The sequence below is a fragment of the Heterocephalus glaber genome, unplaced genomic scaffold, assembly GCF_053883595.1.
Source record: "Heterocephalus glaber isolate CG9 unplaced genomic scaffold, H.glaber_assembly_v1.0 deba00001481, whole genome shotgun sequence".
NCBI classification, from domain to species: Eukaryota; Metazoa; Chordata; class Mammalia; order Rodentia; family Bathyergidae; genus Heterocephalus; species Heterocephalus glaber.
In genome coordinates, this window is record NW_028258317.1 from 6,356,693 (window position 1) to 6,380,278 (window position 23,586).

Sequence of the window (23,586 nt, forward strand, 5' to 3'; positions counted from 1 at the left end):
TGGTGGAGAGAATCCAGAGACGCTATTTAATATCTTACAATGCGTAGGACAGACTCCTCTACCCCCACAGCAAACAGTTATCCAGCTCCAAATACCAGTAGTGTCAAGGCTGAGAAATCCTAACTTATACCATACGAGTTGGGAAACATGACAAGCCTGTCCAACCTGTTGCCTTCCTTGACCACCCCCTTCCTCCTTTTGTCCAGAATCAGTTTATCAGCCACTAACTACAAAAGTGAACTCTTATGCTATAGCATTTCTTTTCTTTTCTTTTTTTGGTACCTGGGAATCGAACCCAGGACTTTGTGCTTGTCAGGCAGGCACGGCGCCACTGAGCTAAATCCCTAGCCCAAATATTTCTAATTCTTATCAGCACCTAGCGAGGAGAATTGGTTACTGGAAGACTGAAAGCAATGTTCTCCTCTTAGTAATTTATTGAGACAATGGGTTGGCAAACTATTTTCTGTAAAGGACAGGACAGTAAATACTTTAGGCATTGCAGACTAAGTGGTCTCTGTTTCAGCTACTCGTCTCTGTCATTATAGTGTGAAGCTATCCATAGACAATATTTAAAGGAATGAGCATGTCTATGTTCCAATAAAACTACATGCAAAGCAGAAGGATAGTTTGCCAAATAGCTTAGTCCTATTCCAGACATTGTCTTAACTAAGGCTTTATTCTAGTGCCATAAGCCATCTGCTTATGCTCACAAAGCTCCCTTTCCAGCTCTTGGTGATACTCTAGGCCAAAGTCCTCCAGATACCAGCCCTTTAGATTTGTATTCTCTGATCTCATCCATGAAGAGTTTCTACACTACATTGAGTTGATTTTTAAATGTCACTTCTGTAACACCAACATTCCGCAGACAGCAGGTTCAAACAGCTGACCAATGACAGAGGGGAATACAAAAAGCCTCTGAAGAATCATGGTGATTCCATGTTTCACACATAGAAGTTCTCAGGTCCCCACAGGAAGGCTACTGTTTAACTCCCAGCCAGCTCTGTCCCCATCCACCTACTTATCATTGCAATGCATGACGAGCCACTGCTTCTGGGACTCAACCTTTGCTAGGCAGGAAGCTATACAAATGCCCATGAATGTGCTTTGAAAACCTCCACTCCTTCAGTTTATATTGGAGAATTAATAGCAGTCCTTGTGTACATAATTTTGTGAGAGCACAAAGATTTATGGATAAATCCTTTTATGGGAACAGTGTTACTAATTTTACTCTTAGTTCTTCTCATAGCAGAACTTCAGAGTGAAAATTCCCAACATCATTCATACCCTTTTTGTCTTGCTATTTATTTCTTTGGGGAGTCTTTAGCAATAAGCAAGAGGTAGCAAAGAGGCCTGTGGGCTGTGCTAAGTAGGAGATGGTAGACATGTGGCTGTGTAGTCAGGCCATGACTCTTCTGTCCAGATGAGAAAGCAGGGTAGCCCTCTTTGCTGTTGGAGCATGGCTAAGCTAGTATGTTAATCTTCCTTTGTCACTAGGTGGCAGAATATAATTAAAATGTCAGAATTTCTTCCATAACTTTGGAAGGTGTTTCTAGTTCTTTCTTAATGACCTCCTTCATTACTTTGCAATATTTGTTAATGCCTTTTAGGGCAATAATGAAATACAGATTTCCTTCTGCAAACACTTCCTATATTTATCCAGACTTTTACTTATTTCATTTTACTGCTTTACCTCTTGGGGGATGCATCCTTAATGCAAATGCATTCTCATTGAAATAAGTACTATTTGGATAATACAAGGTGTTTTTTTTTTTTTTTTTTTTTTTGTACTGGGGATCAAACTCAGGACCTTTGGCTTGCGAGGCAGGTGGCAGAACCACTGAGCTAAATCCTCGGCTCAAGTTTTTTGTTTTTACATATTATTTTGTTGTTCCTTGGGGAATAAAAATACTCTCCTATCATTTGTAAAATTTAAAATAACTTTATTATCATGCATAATGTCATAATCCATTTTATAAAATAAAAATCCACGAGTCCATATTGATAATAAATAGCTTTACTGACTTTCCTTGTTATGAAGAATATAGATAATCTTTGTAAAAATTTCATAAATACAGAAAAATAGAAGGAAGAAAAAAAATAATAACCCCATTATCCAAGGAGGCAAATTAAAAGGAGGATATAGTACCCCAGAATAATATTTTTATTGAGTAGATAACTCTAAGCCTCATAAAATATAATTCTTGGCTACCTGAAGCCTTAGATCAGCACTTAAAAGAATACACGCTGAGCCCACTGCACACAGGAAGGTCTGTGCACGCCCTACCGAGGTCCTGAGTCACGCGGAAGACGCCGAATCAGCCCGCTGCAGACAGGCAGCCACCTGGTTCCACACTACAAAGACACAGAGGACACCAGACCACGAGACCAAGGTACTGAGTCCCGCTGCTCCCGGCCCAGAGGTAGGGGCTTCTGAGCCGCCGTCCCACTGCTCCTGGTCCAGAGGAAGGGACTTCCTGGTCAACATCCCTCCTCCTGCTCCCAGCCCAGAGGAAAGGGCTTTTGGGCCACCTTCTGTCCCACTGCTCCTGGCCCAGAGGGAGGGGCTTCTGAGCCACCATCCCACTGCTCCTGGTCCAGAGGAAGGGGCTTCCCAGACACCATCCCTCCCACTGCTCTGAGCCCACAGGAAAGGGCTTTTGGGTCACCATCCCTACTGCTGCTCCCGGCCCCTGTCCCACCTCACCCACCTCAGAGGAGGTAATCCGTGCAGGTGCTAACAGCCCCCCGCCCCAGTTGAAATGAGAAAACACATAAATAAGTCTCAAAACCAGACTTCCCGATCACCTACAGCAACCACAAAGGGAAATGAGATGGACCATTCTGATACTCAACCACCTGGACCCAATGAACTGGCAACAAAAGGGGATCCGGAAAAATCGAAATCAGAAATAATTTCTCAGATAACAGGAGAAATTGTGCCCCTAGTGCAAGACATGATTAATAAATCTAGAGAGGAGCTCAGGAACATGATGGAATCCCAACATAAGAAACAAATGGAATCCATAAAACAGATGCAAATAGATTTCCAGGACATGAAAAACTCCATTGAAAGTCTACACAGCAGAATGAGCCAAATGTGAGGACAGAATTTCAGATATAGAAGATAAGATTGCAATTAGTGACCAGGAAAAGAAAAATTGCTTCAAAATTATAAGGGAACATGAGAAATCAATCCAGCAGCTGCTAGATGATGCAAAGAAGAATAACATAAGACTGATTGGACTCAATGAAGAAACAGGAGAGAGTGCAGATGACATAAAAAATCTCTTCACAGAAATAATGGCAGAAAACTTCCCAAGCAGGGGAAAAGAACTTGACATACAGATAAGTGAGGCATATAGGACTCCAAATAGCCTTGATCAAAAAAAAAATCTACACAGAGGCATATAATTATTAAAATTCCAGAAACACAACAGAAGAACAAACTTCTCCAAGCAGTCAGAGAAAAGAAACAAATCACATACAAAGGAAAGCCCATCAGAATCACAGCAGACTTCTCAACACAAACCATCAAGGCAAGAAGAGCTTGGAGTGACATATTCCAAGCCCTAAAAGAAAACAGCCTCCAACCCAGATTGATATACCCTGCAAAACTATCTTTCAAAATGGATGGAGAAATAAGATACTTTCATGACAAAGAGCACCTTAGGAACTTTGAGAATACCAAACCAGCACTCCAAAGAATTTTACACAATAGCCTAGGAACAGACATTGAGGATCACAACCCCAGGAAGCAAAGCAGAATGAACCCATCTGGCATGACAAGAAATTAAATGTAAAGGGGGAGAACTCAACAAAAAGAAAAAGTCATGGCAATGACAAGTCAGTATGTTTCAGTTATAACCATCAACGTTAATGGTCACAACTCACCAATCAAAAGAAATAGACTGGCAGAATGGGTCAAGAAGCAAAATCCAACAATATGCTGCATACAAGAAACACACTTAATTCAAAAGGAAACTCATAGAATGAAAGTTAAAGGGTGGAAAACAATACTCCATGCAACAGGAACCCCCAAAAAAGCAGAAGTAGCTATCCTCTTGGCATTTCAAACCAACACTGATTAAGAGAGATGAAGAAGGACACTACATCCTTGTAAAGGGAAGAATCCAAGAGGAAGAGATGACAATCATAAATATCTATGCACCAAACACTAGTGCACCCAACTATATAAAACAAATACTAATGGACATGAAAAGTCATATATGCACTAATACAATTGTAGTGGGGGACCTCAACACCCCACTGTCACAAATAGATAGATCAACTAGACTAAAAATAAGTAATGAAATACTAGAACTCAATCGAACTCTTGAACAAATGAACATAACAGATGTTTACAGAGTCTTCCACCCCACAAAATCAGAATACACGTTCTTCTCAGCTGCACAGGGTCATTCTCAAAAATAGACCACATACTCACACATAGAACATGTTTAAGTAAGTGCAAAGGAATTGAAGTTATCCCCTGTATATTATCAGACCATAGTGCAATGAAATTGGAGATCCATAGCAAAAGAAACTCAAAAAATTTCATAAACACTTGGAAATTGAACAACACACTTCTGAATAACCAATGGGTCACAGAGGAAATTAAAGAAGAAATCAGACAGTTCCTTCAATTAAATGACAATGACAATACAACATATTGGAATCTATGGGACACAATGAAAGCAGTCTTATGAGGGAAATTCATAGTAGTGAATACACATATTAGGAAGACAGAATGAGCCCAATTAAACAACTTGATGCTGAACCTCAAGCTTCTAGAAAAAGAAGAGCAGGACAACCCCAAAGCTCATACAAGGGAGGAAATTATAAAGATCAGAGGAGAAATCAATGTAATGGAGACTAAGAGAACGATACAAAAAATCAATGAAGCCAAGAGTTGCTTCTTTAAAAGAATCAACAAAATTGACAAACCTTTAGCCAACCTTATCAGAAAAAGGAAAGAAAAGGCCCAAATCCATGCAATTAGGAATGAAAAGGGTGAAACTACAACAGATCCAGCAGAAATCCAGAGGATCATCAATACCTACTTCCAGAACCTATTCTCCAATAAGATGGACAACACAGAAGAAATGAACAGATTCCTAGATACATTTGAATTACCAAAGTTGAACGAAGAAGACCTAAAACTTCTGAACAACCCAATATCAACCAATGAAATTGAAAATGTAATTAAAAACTTATCAACTAAGAAAAGCCTGGGCCCTGATGGCTTCACTGCTGAATTCTACAAGACATTTAGAGAGGAACTGCTGCCACTACTGTTTAAACTCTTCAGTGAAATTGAAAGGGAAGCAATACTCCCAAATTCATTCCTGGAAGCAAGCATCACTTTGATCCCCAAAGCAGAGAAAGACCCAACTGAAAAGGAGAACTATAGACCAATCTCACTAATGAACATAGATGCAAAAATCCTTAATAAGATACTGGCAAACAGAATGCAGAAGATCATCAAGAAGATCATACACCCTGATCAAGTGGGATTCATCCCAGGGATGCAGGGATGGTTCAATATATGCAAATCAATCAATGTAATACACCATATCAATAGAGCCAAAGACAAAAACCATATGATTATCTCCATAGATGCAGAAAAAGCATTTGACAAAATCCAACATGCATTCATGATAAAAACCCTACAAAAAATTGGAATTGATGGTCTCTACCTCAAACTGATAGAAGCCATCTATGAAAAACCAACAGCCAATATCATACTAAATGGTCAAAAACTGAAATCCTTCACACTAAAATCAGGAACAAGACAAGGATGTCCACTATCACCACTCTTGTTCAATATAGTTCTGGAAACATTAGCCACGGCAATTAGACAAGAGAAAGAAATAAAAGGAATAAAGATAGGTAATGAAGAAGTCAAATTGTCATTCTTTGCAGATGACATGATACTCTATATAGAAGACCCCAAGAACTCCACCAAAAGTCTTCTAGCCTTAATAACCAAATTCAGTCAAGTAGCTGGTTACAAGGTCAACACACAAAAATCAATAGCTTTCCTCTACACGAATGACAGACTCACTGAGAGGGAAATAGGGCAAAAAATTCCTTTCACAATAGCATCCAAAAAACTGAAATACCTAGGAATCAACCTAACGAAAGAAATCAAAGACCTCTTCTCTGAAAACTATGGCACTCTGAAAAGAGAGATTGAAGATGATATCAGAAAATGGACAGACATCCCCTGCTCCTGGGTAGGAAGGATTAATATAGTGAAAATGGCCATACTTCCAAAACTGCTATATAGATTTAATGCAATTCTAATTGAGATCCCAGCAGCATACTTCATGGACCTTGAGAAAACAATCCACAAATTCATTTGGAACAAGAAGAGACCCAGAATAGCAAAAGCAATTCTAGGTAACAGAGACATGGCTGGGGGTATCACAATCCCCAACCTGCAACTATACTACAAAGCTACTGTGATAAAAACAGCATGGTACTGGCAAAGAAACAGACCTGAGGACCAGTGCAACAGATTAGAAGATGCAGAAACAATGCCAGACACACTCAGCCATCTCATCTTTGACAAAGGAGCCAAACACCCTCACTGGAAGAAAGATAGCCTCTTTAATAAATGGTGCTGGAAAAATTGGGCTTCAACTTGCCAAAGATTAAAACTAGAACTATATCTCTCACCATGCACTAAACTAAAATCAAAATGGATTAGAGATCTAAATATTCAAATAGAAACTCCGAACCAGTTGGAACAGTGGTTAGGTAGAGCTCTTGAAGACATCAGTGTAGGAAAAGATTTTATGAACAAAACCTCAGTTGCCCATGAACTAGCACAAACAATCAACAAGTGGGATCTCTTCTTATTAAAAAGCTTCTGCACAGCAAGAGAAACCACCAGCAGTGTGAAGAGACAACCCACAATGTGGGAAAAAATCTTCACCTGCTCTTCCTCAGACAAAGGTCTACTATCTGGAATCTATAAAGAACTTAAAAAGATCAGACCTCTCAAATTTGAAGACCCAATCCGAAAATGAGCATCTGAAATGAGCAGACATTTCTCAGACAAAGAAGTAGAAATAGCAAATAAATACATGAAAAAATGTTCAACATCACTGGTCATTCAAGAGATGCAAATGAAAACAATGCTGAGATTCCACTTCACTCCAGAAAGAATGGCTGCTATCATGAAATCCACCAATAACAAATGCTGGTGGGGCTGTGGGGAAAGAGGAACCCTGCTCCACTGATGGTGGGAGTGTAGACTGGTGCAACCACTGTGGAAATCAGTATGGAGATACCTCAAAGAACTAGGACTGGAAGTCCCATTTGACCCAGCTATTCCACTGCTGGGGATCTTCCCCAAAGAATTAAAAGAATCATACCACAGTGATATATGTGCACCCATGTTCACAGCGGCACAGTTTGTGATAGCTAAAACTTGGAAACAGCCCAAATGCCCATCAACTGGAGACTGGATAAAGAAAATGTGGGCTTTTTTATAAAATGGAGTACTACTCAGCCATAAAAAATGAGAAATTAGTGACATTTATAGCTAAGTGGATGCACATTGAGGCAATACTCTTAAGTGAAATAAATAGGACACACATGTGTAAATACCGAATAGTTTCTCTGGTGTGAGAAATTGAAAGTGTAAATGAGGACTAAATGTATAATAGGTAAGGTGAAATAGGAAGAAAAGGGGCAAAGGGGAAGGAAGTGGGAGGGCTAGAGGAAAGGACAGAAGGGAATGGGATTAATATGAGAAAGTGGAAAAATAGGAACAAAATCTTTGTAAATAGGGAGGCCTGGAGGGGTTGAAGGGAGGGCTGGGCAAGGGTGAAAAATAAGAACCAAGAGAGACTTTGTAAAGGTGCAAATTTCCAATGATGAATGACATTATATTGTATACCTAAAATGTACCAATGATTAGAATGAATAATTGATAATGTAAAATAGGAAGAAAAGGTCCAAAGGGGTAGGGGTAGTGGGAGGGGCAGGGGCAAGGAAAGAAGGGAAAGGAAAAATGATGAGAAATGTAAAAAATGGAAATAAAGTCTTAGTAGGTGGGGAAAGGTGGAGGGGGTGAAGGGAGGGCTAGGAATGGGGAAAAAATAAGAACCAAGATGCATTATATAAAGGTACAATTCCCAATGAGAAATGTAATTGTGTTGTATACCTACAATGTACCAATAAAATAATTTAATACATTTAAAAAAATACATGCTGTTTTATTAATATTTTATCATAGCAAGTTTCAAGCATATGCAAAGAAGTAGGATTTTATAATAAAGATGATGTACTCACACTTAGCTTTAAAATTATTAATACATGACAATCCTGTTTAATCAGTGAATACTATTCCTTCTCTCTTTTGGTCAAAATTGTTTTGAAGTAATGCCCAATATTATTTCACTTTGCTTAGCCCTATTCCAGTGTGAATCTCTCAATGAAGAACTGTTGTGCAGTTTTGGTGATCAACATAATAAAATAACGAAATCTTTTCCTATGAATCATAGTAAGGATATGCACAATTACCCACAAAGGCACTGTTTTGTTGGGAGACAGGATGGTCTGCATAGAGTAGGCCACATTCCTTGACTGTGGAATCTGAGATTTATTCTGTTCTGGAAAATAAATCCCTGACAGGTGTAGATCTCTCTTAGCCCTGGAATCATGGATACAGAGTTTCAAAGAACAGAAAGCAACAGACCCAGAGCACTGTAGTTTTCATTACAGGTCTTTCACTTCCTTGATTATGTTAATTTCTGAGTGTTTCATTTTTCTTTATACTATTGTGAAAGGTATTGTTACCCTAATTTCTCTCTTGGTGAGTTTATTATTGGTATAGGAATGCTTTTGATTTTAGAATGTCAATTTTGTATCCTGCTATGCTACCAAATTTGATTATTAATTTGAGGAGTTATTTGGTGGAGTTTTTGGGGTCTTTTATGTAGAGGATAATGTCCTCTGCAAATAATGATAACTTAGCTTCTTCCTTTCCTATCCATATCTGTTTTATTTCTTTATGTTGCCTAATTGTTCTGGCTAATGTTTTGAGAACTATATTGAACAGGAGTGTTGTTGTGGACATCCTTGTCTTGTTCCTAGTTTTAGAGGGAAAGCCTTCAGCTTCTCTCTTTTTACTATGATGTTGACTGTTGGTTTGTCATAGAACGCTTTTTATCAGATTGAGATAGAGACCTATACCTATTTTGTTTGATTTTTTTTTATATGAATGGAGGTTGGATTTTGTTCAAGTTCTTTTTCTATATCTATTGAGATAATCATGTGATTTTTGTCCTTGCTTCTGTTTGTGTGGTGTATAACATTTATTGATTTGCATATGTGAAACCATCCCTGCATTCTTGGAATGTATCCTACTTGGTCATGGTGTATGATTTGTTTGATGATTTACTGGGTTGTTTGCCAGTATCTTATTGAGGACTTTTTCATCTATGTTTATTAAGGAGATTGGCCTGTAGTTCTCTTTTTTGGTTGACTCCTTTTCTGGTTTTGGAATCAGGGTAATGCTTGCTTCCAGGAATGACGTTGGAAGTACTGCTTCCCTTTCTATTTCATTAAAGAGTTTGAGGAGTATTGGCATTGGAGCTTCTCTAAAATTGTTGTAGAATTTGGCGGTCAATCCACTGGGATCTGGGCTTTTCTTAGTTGGTAGTTTTTTTTTTAATTACATCTTAATTTCATTGACTGATTATTCAGGATTTTTATATCTTCTTGGTTCACCTTTGGTATGTATCTAGGAATATATCCATTTCTTTTATTTTTTTCCATTTTATTAGAGTACAAATTCTCAAAGTAGTTACCAATGATTTTCTGGATTTCAAAGAATCCATTGTGATTTTGCCTTTTTCATTTCTAATTGCATGGATTTGCATCTTTTCTTCTCTCATTTTGGTAACGGGCTCAGTGTTTGACTATTTTGTTTATTCTTTCAAAGAATGAACTTTTTTTTTTGCTTAAATTCTTTTATTGGTACAATTTAGGTATACTATGCATTTACATTTATCATTGGGTGCTTGTACCTGTACATGATGTATCTTGGTTCTTATTTTTTTCCCCATTACCTATGTGCCCTTCCCCCCTCCACCCTTCCCTATTTACATAGCCTTTGTTTCCATTTTTTTCTTTTACAAATAATTGATAATTTGAAATAGGAAGAAAAGGTCCAAAGGAGTAGGGGAAGTGGGAGGGGAAGGGGAAAGGAAAGAAGAGAAACAACTTTTTGCTGCATTGATTCTTTGTATTTTTGCTTCAATTTCATTAATTTTTGCCCTGATCTTTATAATTTCCTTTCTCTTATTACCTTTGTATTTGAATTGTTCTTGTTTTTTAGGGCCTTTAGGTGCATCGTTAAGTTTTTTGAACTGGCTCTGTTTTTCTGATGTAGGCATTCACTGCTATAAATTTCCCTCTTAGGACTGCTTTCATTGTGTTCTATAGGTTCCAGTATGTCATACTGGCATTATTGTTTGATAGTAGGAGTTGCTTAATTTCTTCCTTAATTTGATTTGTGGCCTATTGATTATTTAAGAGATTATTGTTTAATTTCTATGTTTTTGCATGGTTTCTGTTTCTATTGATCTCTAGTTTCATTGCACTGTGATCTCATAATATGCATGGAATAATTTTGATTCTTTTGCATTTACTTAATCATACTTTATAAGCTAGCATGTGGTCTATTTTGGAGAAAGTCCCATGTGCTACTGAGAAGAATGTATATTCTGTCGTTATTGGATGGAATACTGTAGATATCTATTAAGTCCATTTGTTTGAAGGTTGGTTCAACTCTGATATTTCTTTGTTGATCTTTTGTCTACTTGTGACAGTGGGGTATTGAAAGTTGCCATTACAATTGTATTGGTGTTTATCTGATTTTTCATATCCATTAGTGTTTATTTTATGAAATTGAGAATGCTGGGTTTTGGTGCATATATGTTTATAACTGTTACCTCTTCCTGCTGAATTGTTCCCTTAACCATTATGAAGTGAACTTCTTTGTCTCGTCTGATCAGTTTTGGCTTAAAATTTATTTTGTCTTAAGTTAGAATAGATGAGCTGGGGATTTAGCTCAGTGGTTTCACAGTCTGCTGCTCAAGCGCAAGGACCTGCGTTCAATCCCCAGTACCAAAAAACCCAAAAAACTACTAGGTCTCTTTTGGGGCCGGGGATTTAGCTCAGTGGTTTCACTGCCTGCTGCGCAAGCGCAAGGACCCGAGTTTGATCCTTGGTACCCCACCCCCCAAAAATAAATTAAATAAAATTAGAATAGCTACTCCTGCTTTTGTTTGTGTTCCTGTTCATGGAATATTGTTTTCCATCTTTTGATTTTTAATCTGTGAATTTCTTTTTGAACCAAATGTGTTTCTGCATATTGTTAGGTTTTGTTTATTGATCCATTCTGCCACTATGACTTTTGATTGGAGAACTGAGACTATTTATATTGACAGTTATTACTGAAAGGTATTGACTTATTCCTCTCATCACCTTATTTTTCTTTTACTAATTAATTTTTTTTTCCTCATGTTTAATTGCTTATTCCACCAGGTATATTCATTTTTCTTGACTTATTGGCATTGTTGGCTTTCTTGTCTAAGATTTCTTTGAGAAATTTTTGTAATGCTGGTTTTTGTGGCCATGAATTTCTTGATATGTTCCTTGTCATGGGAATACTTTATTTGCCTGTCAATTTGAAGGAAAATTTTGCAGGGCGCATAAGCCAAAATTAGAAGTTGTTATCATCTTTTAGGCATTGAAATACTTCACTTCAAGCCCTCTTGGCCTTTAAGTATTTTTTTTTTCTGGTACTGGGGATAGAACTCAGGACGTTGCGCTTTTGAGGCAGGCAGGGCGTCACTGAGCTAAATCTCTGGCCCCATTGGCCTTTAAGTTTTTTTTGTTTTTTTTTCAAAAGTGGAAGCTTGTTTAATATTGCTCTACCATCACCCTGAAAGGCTTAATAATTTGAGTTACACATCTGAACTGATTGGAGTTACAGAATCATATCTCCCTTTGCATTTAACAATATATACAATATAAAATAAATACATTTACACAAACAGACATTTGCTGAACACACAGTATGGTACACATCACAAAAATATACAATTGATTGCTTTACAGATGTGAAGCCATCTACAGCTATAGACATGGTTTTATCATTATCATTATTATTATTATTTTTACTACTGGCTATAATGCAACTCCTGGATTATTATAAGAAGTTTAAATTTTTTTTGTCCTTTTTCGATCTTTCCACATAAGACTGCCATAAAATGTTTTCCTAGGCAGGTAAACAGAGACACTTAAATAATTAAAATACAATCACCAACACCCATTTCCTCTTCTATAAGAAAAATAGCAGTTTTAAATTTTTTATATCTTTTATGTTATCATTTAAATGAAAAATAGTGGAATAAATACAACCACCTGATCTTATTGAAACACAGGTGTACCTATGAGGGGTCACACAATCATATTGCTTTAAATAAGAACTAACCTAAAAGAAGCAAAATAAGAAGAAATCATATGGCTAAAACATACACCTTTATAACTCTCCAAAACTTCACATTAAGTAAGTGGTCTTGCTTGAAACTTTAAAAAACTTCCCTCAGGAGAGGGTTAAGATGAGCATTCACCCTATAGCCTGTGCAGTTTTATTAGATCTACACTTTAAGGTTGTTCTTTTCCTTTCCTATGTGTGAGATACTTGTTCTTTTGCAATGTTGACGTCACACTAAAAACTGAAAACTACATCTCATTGTTTTAACAGATCTCCACTTGTGTTTGCAGTTACTTCTTAAAGTACCATGTACTTTAAGGTGATACAGTGAAGACGATGTATATATTGCAGATATTTTACTTATATCTAGTGTAATTGAATAGTAGCAACTTAAATCCTGCACAAACTTTCTGAAAAATAACCTTTTTTAAACACTTACATATATAAATAATCTTATAGAATCAGCACCTTTTATTTTTTTCCCCAGGAGTTGTATTCTCTGTTGTTATTTTTGAAGGGATGTGCCAATTTTTGAACTCCTATCACAGCTATAAATTTCAAGTTATTGACCATCTGAATGAATTGCTAAGGATGATTTATCTAGAATCACACTACAGTCACTTCTCTACTGAGAAACCACAATCTACAATATAGTCCCATATAGCTAGTGATAGATACACAGTATTCCTAGCATTGGGTTAAAATTCCAACCCAAGGTATTTTGTTTAAAGTCTACAAAGTAGCAATAGTTTTGGAAACAGAATTTGCACCAAAAAGTTTTGCAACGACACAGAGCGAGTTAATAACAACATCTGAGAGATGACTGAGTGAAAGCCATATGTACAGCATTTAAAAATTAGACTTATCTATATTCTTAAAATATTCAAAATTTTATTTCTAAGCTATACATTGGTATTCTGTAATAAACCATTAGAGAAATTATTCCTTGTTTTGAAAATATTATTATGACTTTGATGTGTATCTGTTCATAATGAATACTTGTTTGGAGTTTCAATGTCTTTATTATTAGGAAGAACCTTATTACCGGTAAGGAATAGAATACACTACTGTAGTCTCCTGAGGAATTGTACATCCAATATTGTCTCTAATTCTACCCTGTGTCTAAAAGCACACACCACAAGAATCCACACACCACAAGAACAAGACAACAGTCTCTGAATGCAACATAAACTTCAGAAAAGCATAGCAACATGAAACACTGAAGAGCTGAACTACATTTTTTTTGTTTGTTAGGATTATAATTTTAATTACATCTGTGTACATAGAATAAAGACTGTTCACACAGTACAGTGAGCAGCTACGAACACTGGTCCATTGGTATAGCGTTGGATGGGGGGTATCTGTTCATTGGTTATTAGGCGACTGTAGATTTCGGGGGTATCTAACTGTTTTCTTCATTAGATTACACCTCTTAACAGTCTGGACCCTGACTGACTTTCATGCTGTAACAATACTGGTTGAAAAGCACATACATTGGCTTAGCTCTTGGTAAAAACTGCAGATTAATTTAAACAAACATTCCTAAATGAATAAACTCATATGGATCAGGTTTTAGAATTTGGTCAGGCATCTGCTGTCCTTCATGATTTTTTTTTTAAATTTCTGGCATTTGCCTTATTGCCTCTTACCTGAATACTGGCTCATAGCTCCTTCGGAGACAAGGTCCGCAGCCCTGTGGATGGGCGGCATCTCCTTCCTATCACCAGGGCAGCTGGAAGGCATACGGCGGCCGCCCTCGGGGACAGAGGTGCCCGCGATCATTCTAGGGCTCCGCACCCCTCGTGCGGGGTGGACGCGGTGATGCCAGAGGCCCTGCAAGTGTAATCTAATCCTTGGTGTCAGTGATGGGGGTGAACTGGAGCTCAGGTACAGAAATCGATGTTTGGGACCAGACTGGTACACAACATAAATTGCACCCGTTATAATATGCACCTTCCCTTCAATTATTGCTTGAGTAAGTTAAATTCTCTTATTAATAAATGGCTGAAAAGTGGTAAAGCTGGTACAAAAAAATCTCCATTTGTAAGAAGAAACAAAACATTTAAAAAAAAAATCTTCCTTCAGGATTCATTTGTCCTTCGATATTGTTCGTAATTGTTCAAAGCCAGCGCAAAATTGCAGTATTCTTATTCCTCTTTACTATTGCATGAATGAATAAAGCTTAAACTATTCCCTGAAAAAGTTACATAGTAGCTAAACTAACAAACACCTGGAAGACTTGGGAAAACAATTAAGGAATCAAATGGCTATAACTGATCTAGATGGAAAAGCAAAGATAAGAAGCAGCCGATGCAACATTGTCGCTGAAGTTGTCTAATTAGAGGCTGCTCCCGAGAAATCTAATACTGCATTCAGTCAATTCACTGTGTCGCACGGTCCTTCTAGGTACGTTGCTTCTCTCTTTGATTCCTCAGTCACCGGGGACGGGCCAGTTCATAATGAGCTCACTGGTATCCATATTATGGATCTCCATCCTTTGGCAGGGCTGGCTTCCATGTTGCTTCACTTAGAGACCTCTTTTAAGAGTTCAGCAGCAGAAGGAAGGGAGGAAGGACAGGAAAGGAAAGAAAGGGAGAAAAGGAAAGGGGGATGGAAAAAAGCAAAAGAACGGAAGCGGAAAGAAAAGCAAAGCAGGGGGGAGGAGAGGTGGGAGGAAGGAGCACTTTCTTAGAATTTAGAGTTATTTAAATTGTAGAATGAAGGGAGAAAATAAGAGCGGAAGGAGGGTAAGAGAAGACGTGGAAGGGAATAAGGAAAGGAGGAAGGAAGGAAGGAAGGAAGGAAGGAAGGAAATGCCACAGCTAAAACCAATAATTAAGGAAGCCCAAAAATGAGGGAGACGGAGAAGGGACAGAAAGAAGATAAAAGGGAGAGCACGGGGGAGGGGGAAGGAAGATGAAAGAGAAAGTAGACAGGAATTTATCAGGAACCTATGGAGGAGTCTGAAAGCTGCTTCATGGTCTTGCTGCTAAAGTATCAGTGCAGTCTGTGTTGATACCTGTTTAGTTCTTAACTAAATTCTAAGCTTCTTCACCACCACTCTTGGGTTAATTTTCCCTTTTTCAAAGTGCACAGTGGGAAGGCCCCGGGAGCTCTTAGTCAGACCTTGGCCTCCAGCATTTCCCAAAACAGTTTGTGCATGGGCACCTTGCCTTCGAGTTTGATGTTGTAGAAGAGCTGCACCACCTTGGTGGAGGTCTGCTGGAGCAGCGGCAGCGTCATGAGCATCTTGCCGGCCCGGCGCGGGTCCTCCATGTGCTGGCCCGCCTCGTAATCCTGCAGGGCCTTGTGCAGCACGTCCTGCAGCTTCTGCACGGCTTCCACGTCCTCTATGTGCATGGAGTCTGAATTAGCGAGAGCTATCGCTTTGAGGGTGACAAATTCTTCTTTCTCCAGCTTCATGCTCTTGTATTTCTTTACCAGCTGCAGGATAGCATTATTTAGGTCAAGAAGCCCTGCTAATTTGGACTGGTCTTTGTCCATTATATAATCGTCTGGATAGACAAGTTCATCCTCAAACGAAAGCGACCGGTATACGACACCGAGGATCAAGATTTCCATCCAAGCACTCTGCAGGAGGCTCATCTGGTCGGCCAGGGACAGCGTGGAGAAGCCTGGAATGTGCTTCGCCCACTCGATGATCACCACCAGCTCCCGGTCCGCCAGGCCACACAGGGTGGTGAGGGCTTTGATGTCGCTGTCGGGCACAGTGGGGTCGGGCATGGCATAGATCTTCTCTGGCTCAGCCACCAAGTGCGAGACGATCTTGTTATATGGCTTTTTGGCTGGCTGGACCAGTTGGGCGTTCAGGTACGGGCTGTTCTCTGCATCTATTCTGCGCTTGTACTTCTGCCGACCTCCACGTACTCTGTCAAGGCGTACCCCTTCCTTTAGCATACCCACTTTCAGACTCTTCATGAAGCGGCACGCCTGGCAGGACTTGGGACTGCGCTTGGTGATCTCGCACTCATTCGCGGCAGGGCAGCTATATTCTGTGTTACCTTGGATCGTGCGCTTGAAGAAGGCCTTGCAGGCCTCGCAGGACGCCACGCCGTAATGGTAGCCGCTGGTGATGTCGCCACACACCAGGCACAGGCGCTTGGGCATGGAGTTGAGCATGTACTCGCACTTGGTCTGCGGGTCCTCCACGATGGTGCTGGAGCAGTCGTCGTACAGCTTCCGCACCGACCCGCTGCCGGCCAGCAGCGGCGCGGAGGGGTATAGGGGCGGCGAGTCCAGGCCGTTCTGGTGGCTGTTCATGATGGAGCTGTAGCTCCCGCTGGCGTCCGAGGAGCCGCCTGGGCTGTGGTGGTTGACGCTGTCCGTCAGGGAGGCCGAGCAGGACGGCTCCGTCTTGATGAAGGACGAGCAGCTGGAGTCAATGTGCCGCTCTTTGCTGGATATTCTTCAGAGAAGCTCTTCCTCGTAGTGCCGGGGGAAAGACTCGGGCAGGCAAAGTTCTACCGGATCCTTGTGCGCCCGGCGACCCTCACCCTCATTCGCGCACCCCAGCCATAGATCAAAGTTTCCTGGACAGCGGCGGCGGTGACCCCGAGCTCCGGAGGACGAGCCCGAGGCGCGGCCGGCCCGACCGAGCGCTGCACGGCCTCCCCGGCGGCCCGAGCCTGTCCTTTAAGTTTTATGTTGAGAAGTCGGCTGTAATTCTAACTGGTTTATCTTTATATGTGATTTATTGCCTTTTTCTAACAACTTTTAAGATTTTTGTCCCTGTGATAGACTTCTGGTACCTTGAGTATAATATAGTGCAGAGAAATTCTCTTTTGTTTGTGGCTATTTGTGATTCTATATGCCTCATTTACATGTATGCTTATTTCTTTCCCTATATTTGGGAAGTTTTCTACTATCATTTTTGTGAACAAGTTTTTTATGCTATTTGTGTTGTCTTCAGACTTTTCCGCTTTTTCCAATTACTTTTAGATTAGACTTGTTTGCATTATGTAGGAGCAGTTGAATCCATTTTTCATTTTCTGTTGTTGCTTTTAATGTATTGAGAAGTTGGTATTTGAAGGCATCATCGTCTTCTAGTTCTGAATTATGTCCACAAACTGGTCACTTCTGCTGCCCACAATCTCAATATAATTTTTAGTATTCTGGTTTTCTGATCGAAACCTTTTCATGTACTCTTAAGTCTTTGCTAACCTGATCATTCATATTTTGTATTATTTTGTTTCACTCAGCTATTTTTTTTGGTACCAGGGATTGAACTCAGGATCTTGTGCTTGCAAGGCAGGTGCAGTGCCACTGATCTAAATCCCTGGCCTGCACTCAGATAGCTTTTTTTTTTTTTGGTACCAGGGATCAAACTCAGGACCTTGCACTTGCAAGGCGTGGGGGGTGGTGGTGTCAGATAGCTTTCTATTAGTGACTTCTGAAAGTTCCTGGGTCATTTTTGTTATTACTTTCATTATCTGTTTAGTTATACATTTGTGATTCCACTGAAAACCTTTTTGATGTGTTTTCTAACCTCTTCTGTTATCTGGAGTAATTTCGGTGTGTGCGTTGTGCTATTCTTCCCCTTGAAGGTCCCTGGATTGGCTTTGGGAGAGTTGAGAGTTTTGGGAGGCATTTCATTGCCTTGTCTTCCCATGTTTCTATTGGCTTTGTTTGTTTGTTTTATTTCAAGCTGAGATTTGAGGATACTTATAGTGTAACAAATTTGTTACTAATACAGAGATCTCTTTAATTCACCAAACACACAGTCTACCATGTGTCAAGCACTGTGCTAGATGCTGAGGATACAATGACAAATAACATCTGGTCTCCATTCCCTTAATTTCCTTTCTGTTAACTAACAGGCCTTTCTGGTCTGGGCTCTTCATTTGGTACACTGTGAGAAATATCTTGTTCATTTCTTTATCCCACACTGGTTTATGCCAGCCTTTTAAAATTTTTTTGCTACCAAACTGATAATGCATTTATGAATAACCAGTAGTTTCTTCTTGAGCAGTTTTAGAGATTATGAAGCTACATCCAGAGTCAGTGGCAGAGAGCACAGTGATTAGTCATGCTGGATGTGGAGGCAGGAGGGAGATATGAAGGCAAACACGCCATATATTTGTCATACCTGAACTAGTTGTCCAGAATGATCAGTTTCTTTCTGCAGTAGTTACAAATGACACAAACCATATTTTCTTTCTCTAACTCACAATTTCTTAAAGTGCTGCATAAGCTATTTCCCTCTTGGGAAGTCTTGGAAAAAGAAATCCATTTAACTTGGTTGAATCACAGTTTCTCAAATATATTTTTGTTCAAGGAACCTTATCTCTTCACTGCTAATTGTATGACCTGTGTTAATGCTGGAGATATTACTTTGCTCCAGTTCTGTAAAAATGTCCACTGTCACTGTTTATGAGTGCCTCAATTTTCATATGCTGTAGTGACTTTTTTATGAGAAGAAAACCTCTGGACTGAATGCTTATGTTCTATGAAGGCCCTTTATTTAGCAATTTCTTCCTGTATCTTGCTATCTAAAATTTCTTTTGTTGTCACATCTGGAATTAAAAATGGTTAATGGTTGCTTTCTGGAGTATCCTTTGACTTTTTGAAGACCACATACATGATGAGTTCTGCATCTCTGAGGCATATTTAAGGTAGATTAATTAATTCATTTGTAGGCTGAAAGCCATGTTCATTAATGAAATCTTTTTTATAAGAAGTTAATCCTCAAATGGCTGTTGCCTCATGGGAAATACATTTGGATTGCTGAGTATGTTTCTCTCTCTTCACTTGTGGTGATCTCTCTGGCCTCAGAGAGTTGGTGGGGATGGTGGGGATTGGGCTATAGCTTGGTTTAGACGTGGAAAGAGTAGTGCATTGGAAGTCACTAGCTCTGTGTGCAAATCCTGGTCATTTGCTTAGTTGCTATGTCACTTTGAGCCAATCACTTAATCTCTGAACATCAATTGACTCAAGATTATGGTAATAATTCTGCTCTCCCTACTTTAGGGACTTATGGAGAAGACTAAATGGGATTATATATGGGAAGCACTTCTGCAAAAGCATTACTGTTAGATGTCTGGGTCTACAATTTTCCCTGCTGGTTTCCCTATTGCTCTTGTCTAAACCAGATGCAGTGTGTGAAATACAGTTTTTTTCTGCAGCATCCAGATGTGCTTCTTTATGAAAAGCTAGTAGATCAAACAACTGTTTCCAAATCCAACTTGCTTTTGATGGTAGAACTTTTCTCATTTTTCTGTTCATTATTCCTCTTGTTTATTATATAGGTCTTGAGCATAGTATTGACTTTAATTTGTAAGTTATACTAATGTTAATGTCTTTTTTTTTTTGGTACCAGGGATCAAACTCAGGACCTTGTGGTTGTGAGGCAGGCAGTGGCACCACTGAGCTAAATCCCTGGCCCTAAGGAGGTGCTCTTCTTCCTGAAAAAATTTAAGTTTTGTTGAATAAATGCTCCTGCTTACTGAGAATCTTGGGAGAAATGAGAGCCTAAGATGAGAAACATAGATTACTTATTTGCTAAAATACTAAGAGTCTATATCTATTCTTTGTGCCTTAACTTGGTTGAAAATGAAGAGTTATGAAGAGGGAACCCACTGCACAAGCCACAGCTTCCTGACACTCCCTGGCTCTGTCTTACTTATTCCTTTTGAATATTCTGTTTCCTTTCTAAAATTGTCACTTCCCTAGTGGCCTGCAGGGTACTTATACTCAGACTCCTTCCCACAGAGACTTGCTCCAGCTGTCAGCTCCCTCCAGGTCTGTCCCACCTTTGCTGAGGTCACCTCCTTCCAGGGTCAGCCCACATTTAGTGACTGAGCAGGGTGGAGGTGTAAAGATGGGCCATTTCAGCCCACTGTGAGACACTGATGGGCCTTCGGCTCGGGAGTTCCCAGGCTGGTGAGTTTAGGCTTCTTTGTGGGGCCTTCGTCACAAATCAAGTTTTTTCTTTGTCCTATCCTGCTTTCTGCTTCCTCCTCCTTCCTTCACAGATATTGGTCTTCAATAAATATCTTCTTCTTTTTTTTTTTTTTTTGGTATTGGGGATTGAACTCAGGACCTTGCGTTTGTGAGGCAGGCACCAGAACCACTGAGCTAAATCCCCAGCCCTCAGTAAATATCCTTTTAAAATGTTTTAAAAACAGCCTTATTGAGATTTATATACCAAAAATTTTACTATTTTGAAGTGTGCAACTTGGTTTAGTACGTTCACAAAGTTGGAGACTATCACCACTAATTCCAAAACATTTTTATGACTCTTAGAAAGAAACTTCATACCCATTAGCAGTCACTCCCCATTTTCCTTTCCCCCTGGTCCCTGGTACCAGTGATCTACTTTCTATCCCTATAGACTTATCTACTTTAGATATTTCATATAAAAGAATAATATGTGGCCTTTTTTTACTAGCTTTTTTCACTTAGCTAGCATAATAGTTTCAAGGTTTATCCATGTTGTAGTACTTCATTCCTTTTTCTGAGTGAATAGTATTTTAAAATGAGATATGTATTCAGATTCCAGTTCTGTTTTTTCAGTCATCAGTTAATGTGTACGTGGGCAATAATAAACATCTCATATCCAAAACTCCATCTCAGCATGTATTTCTGGAGAGTCTGACCTGCAAACTACCCACCCAGGAAACCTTTAGGGCCTTAATTTCTGCATCAATGAGAATTATCAAAATTTCCCAGTAAGCATGAATATGGTCTCAGATGCCAAGATAATAAAAATCTCTCTCCAGGTTATTACAATAAGTACTATAGGCCAACCTGTTGGTCACTTGTTCTGTGGTAGGTTTGTGCAGGGAGGAGATCTCATGTGGTTGAAATTTGGTTTAAGTAAAAAAGAAGAAGACAGAAGAGCCAGGAGAGAGGTGAGGCCAGAAGGACCAGGACTGGTAGGGGCCATACTGGGAATGACATTTATGGCATGCTGAGATATTTGAACCCTTTATTAGAGTATGGAAGGCTCATGGGGGGCAGGTGAGGTTCATTTCATTGTGAATTCCAAATGGTGGGCAGTTCTTCTATCTTAGAAGACATTCTGAGTTGTTCAGAGTCTGAGAGGGAGAAAGTTACTAAAGATAAAGGGATGAATTGAGGGTTGAAGGAAGTCAGAAAGAATATTAGGGATGGTGATATGAAAATGAGGCTCAAAAGAAGATGGAAAAGAAGAAAGGCAATATTGCATGTGGAGAGTATGGTCTTTGGGGAGTGACACACCTGGGTTTTGATTCCTTTTTCATCTCTTAGCAGACCTGAAACTTCAAGCAGGTCACCTAATTACTCTGATTTGCCATTTCCTCATCTTTAAAGGAGAATAATAGTACAACCACCAGCCTTTTTCTGTGAGGTGGAAGTTATAGCCTATACAAAGCATCCACCTTCTCTTAGCTCATTTTTCCTGTACCCATTCCCTGGTTGAGCTAGAGAAGCAGTCCCAGGGTGAGGGTTCAGAGTTGGGCTATCAGGCAACCACAAGCAGAAGACAGGGAAGGCCAGGGGAATGTGGGACCAATGAGGGGGAGGTGGGAAGGGAAAGTGGGAAGGGGAAAGGAGAAAAAGACCAGAATCAAGGGAATTTCAGGACTAGGCCCAGGCAGATGCATGTCTGCATGAATAAAATTTCTCTCGATATTTGTCCTTTTTAAAGATTCAGAGCAAGATCTCTCCCTCCAACAACCCAATTTGCATGATGTCCACTGGGTCCCTTTGGCTGGTGGAGCCTGACAAAACCTCACACTTAATTTTAGACATCTTACAGCGGGCCAGAAAAAGCCGCCATGGGTTGCATTTAGTGGGTGCACCTGCTTAATTCTAAAGAGGCTATAAACAACTTCCCCCCTCTTTGCTTTTCTTTTTGTGTTTTAAAACTCCCTTTTACTGGCATATATCTTGGTGTTTTTCAAAAAAGCATTTTGCTAATTTTTTGTTCCAAGTGATAGATGGCTGAGATCCATGACCTCTGCAATGCCTGGCCACACTGTGATGCTGGGGCTGAAAATCAAGCAGAGTTTGGCAGCTGCTTCTGAGCCATCCTGGACCCCTGCCATCTCAGAAGTTCGTCTCCTCCATCTCAGAGTCTGCCACTTGTCAGCTGTGCAGAGATACTGCCAGCCTCTGAGAACACGAAAACAGTGCAAAGGACCATGCATTTGACCTGTCTGCTTGCTCATCTTCTGTGTGGGGATGCTGTCAGCCTCCAGAACCAGGAAAATGGTACAAACCTGCTGGGGATCACTCATGGCACCTCCACTTTGAAGAGTGCAAAGGCAACTGAGGAGTGTGATAGGAGCCCGAGGCCGCAGGGAAATGTCAAGTGCTTTCTTTGATGCTTACATAGAATGTGTGGGTATTTGATTGTCCTGAGTTCATTTACTTGTCAGTATTTGCTCACGGATTCCTATTACTCTGAAATGTATGAAGCTACCTTTTCCCCTCTTTTTTGTGGATCAAAGATGATAAAATAGTGGCATTTTCACATGGTTCCACCTAATATATGAAAGGGACCATGCTAGAAGCTGGAGGTATATAGATGAAGCACAGCTTATGGCCTGAAGGAGCTTCCAGAGTTCAAGGAGGAGGACAGAAGTAATTGGAATACAAGTGATAGTGGGTTCTCTTACAAGTGTGATAGTTGACTGCATCCCAAGATGAAAGGACTAAAGCAAACCTTCCCAGAGACGTCTCCTGGGCGTTAACACATGGAACCAGACCTTTTGTTGTTGTTATTGTTCAAGTTCTCAAAATTGACAATCCATGCTAGGGATATACAGTGTGATGGCTTTGTATGATTTCAATGTAGCATGAAGTCAAACCTCAATAATTCATCTTTTATTCTGTATCAGTCATCATGGATCTGCTTCTCTGATGTACCCTTGACTAATGCACACAGTTAGACTCAGGTCACTGAGTCTGTATTTGATTGAGTGCCATTCCACATTTGATGACATATTAAGTAGCAAAGAATAATGTGTTTGCAAATGTCAACATTTATATTGATGGCCTTGGGAAACTTTCCATGGGGGCATTCTAGCATCGGTTTCCCAGAAAGTGCTACCAGTCTTTAT

The 23,586-nt window shown here is 39.7% G+C and overlaps 2 protein-coding genes and 1 pseudogene across 3 annotated transcripts in view; 1 reads left to right on the forward strand and 2 right to left on the reverse strand.

Moving 5' to 3' along the window:
• Positions 1-23,586, reverse strand: part of Slc44a1 (solute carrier family 44 member 1) — a 487,317-nt gene that overhangs the window by 273,797 nt on the left and 189,934 nt on the right. The window lies entirely within an intron of this gene.
• The window catches only part of LOC110350015 (uncharacterized), a 77,513-nt gene that overhangs the window by 28,528 nt on the left and 25,399 nt on the right, over positions 1-23,586 (forward strand). The window lies entirely within an intron of this gene.
• Positions 13,489-16,670, reverse strand: LOC101704198 (estrogen-related receptor gamma pseudogene; annotated as a pseudogene).